Source organism: Octopus bimaculoides, chromosome 4 (assembly GCF_001194135.2).
Source record: "Octopus bimaculoides isolate UCB-OBI-ISO-001 chromosome 4, ASM119413v2, whole genome shotgun sequence".
In the NCBI taxonomy this organism is placed as follows: Eukaryota; Metazoa; Mollusca; class Cephalopoda; order Octopoda; family Octopodidae; genus Octopus; species Octopus bimaculoides.
The window spans coordinates 50,402,471-50,404,970 of record NC_068984.1 but is presented as its reverse complement, the minus strand read 5'-3'; the positions used below and the strand labels follow the sequence as shown (position 1 = coordinate 50,404,970).

At 35.8% G+C, this 2,500-nt stretch overlaps 1 long non-coding RNA gene across 1 annotated transcript in view; it reads left to right on the top strand.

The window, feature by feature from the left end:
- The window catches only part of LOC128247678 (uncharacterized), a 19,107-nt gene that overhangs the window by 1,302 nt on the left and 15,305 nt on the right, over positions 1-2,500 (top strand). The window contains exon 2 of the long non-coding RNA XR_008264041.1: positions 1,313-1,444. This is a non-coding gene — a long non-coding RNA (uncharacterized LOC128247678). The remainder of the gene's footprint in view (positions 1-1,312; positions 1,445-2,500) is intronic.

The window sequence follows — 2,500 nt, the reverse complement described above, 5'->3', positions numbered from 1 at the left end:
CATACACACACACACACATACATACACACACACGTGCATACATGCTTACATACATTCACATATATATTTGTTTATGTAAGCAAACGTGTTGTGATTTGCCTTCTGTATCTGTATGTATCTGAATTTTTGTTGTTGAGGGAATGCTTTGTTAATATCTCCGAGTTGAACAGTCTAGCCACACAGTTTTAACAAATCCAAACTGACTGAATCTATCTAGAGAGATATAGAGACAGAGAGAACTCGATTAAACAGCACTCGTTAAGTCCAATGATATTGACTAAGAGTGAAAAGCTTCAAACGTCAACTTTCCACTTGCCTGCTATTAATGTAACCCATATGGTGACATAAATGTGTCCGAGAGAATATAGTACATTTTTTTTTTTTAATATATTTCCTATGTCAAGAGTTCAAATCAACTGTTGATGTTTTGTTGAATTCCTGAGCAGTACACTGTATTCTATACTTTCTCTGTTTCCCTAGACGTCAGAAATAATCTCGGACATATAACATTGACAGATCATTAGGCGTATACTTCAAGGGAAAATTTAACTAGTTTATTTCATATGAAATATTAACTACGCACTAAGCCTTAAGTTATATGCGATGTTTAGACAGCATATGCATTTCTATAATAATTCTTAAACCTGCTCATCTCAAAAGTCCAAAGAATACAGCAAGGCTAAATATTTCTTCCATGCTCTACATATCGATTTCACTTACCGTTCAATTCAATTGATTTAGATAATGTTTACTAGAATATTTATTGATGCCTGCAATACCAAGTTTTCTCTTAACTTAGTATTGAAGTATGTTAACCATAGCATAAAAAGCATTACCATGTGTAGATTGAGCAACACACACATACACACGCACACACATATGCATGTATAAATATATGGATTCAGTTTCACCCTTTATTCTTTAACAAAGATGTAAATATCAACAGGCCAGTTAATATTTCTTTTACAAGCAGGCGCTTTTATTTTAACTGACAGCGTGTTAGTCCAGCATGCTAATAGTCATTAGATCGGAAGAGGATAGGTGGATGAAATCAATGCTGTTGGTTTACATTGCTCTGTTTTTCAGAGCACCAGAAACCGTTGTGGGAGCGGTAAAATAATGCAAAGAAATAAGACGCATGTAAATTAATAGCTGTGTTATTTATTTCAGCTTAATGGTCTAACTATTGATTTAGCAATGAGTTGAGGAAGTATAGAAACAGTGTTCTGTTAAGAATCATTCTGTTGTCCAATTTACATTCCACATTCCAGCATGATTTCGAGGTTATATTGTATATCCTACTGTTTTTCAGAAAGATGGTGATGCTGGTCATCGAGAATAGAATGTTCCAGTTACCCCGTCTCCAAAGTCTCTTCGCGTCAAATATTTTAGTTCGTTTGCTGCATCTACCCTTCGTGAAGCTCTTCAAATTGTCCAAGATCATGTACGTCTTTCTTCAATTGCTATTCTTTAAATTTGTTACCCTCGACAGCTTCAATGCATACAGTTTTTTTTTTGGGGGGGGGTCTTACACTGACATTACTGATGCTTTGGTTACCTTGAGCCCTGACTTCAAATACAGTCGACCATATTTTCTCAGTTATAAAGTCATCTTTTACGACAGGCTTCTTTCAGTTTCCGTCTACAAAATCCACTCACAAGGCTTTGGTCGGTCCGAGGCTATAGTAGAAGACACTTGCCCAAGGTGCCACGCAGTGGGACTGAACTCGGAATCATGTGGTTGGTAAGCAAGCTACTTACCACGCAGCCATTCCTGTTAAGCTTAACATTAAAAGTATTTCCTTGTGTAACTTGAGCCAGCTTGAAAAACTTCAATACAAACATTTATTTTTTCTTAAGCTTCCACACCCTGATGTCACCTACATATAATATAATTATCTCATACCAAATTTGTCCTCCTTCCATGAAACCAATGCTCAAATCCTGCTCCGAAGAGAATATGTCAACCTATGACTTTCTTCAACAACATTAATATACTGAATAATTAAACAAATTCTGGAAGATTCTTGTCCTGCGTATGCACCACATTCCAACAGTTGCCGAAACGAGAACGAGTAATTCAAGTTGTCGTTGCTGTTTAGCTCCCAGTGAAGACCGATAGAATGAGCCTATAATCAAAGGTATTGCAGCCATGGCCATCCAATATCTTTAAGGGTATATAGGACTGTATACAACAGTTGAAGTTGTATTTCTTAGTTGTTGTTATTTATCCTCCACTGAACGCCGTTTGAAAAGACATATGGTCAAGTATATTCCAGTTGTGAACATATAACTGCGTTATGTAATGTATCCGTTCTTTGTAATATGGCACATTGTAATTTGAAAAGTAGAGAGAGAGGGTGAGGAGAATATTAGATAGATAGATAGATAGATAGATAGATAGATAGATAGATAGATAGATAGATAGTAGATATCTTTTTATTATAGCCACACAGGGCTAAATACAGAAAATGGACAAATTACAAAGTAGAGCTTTTTT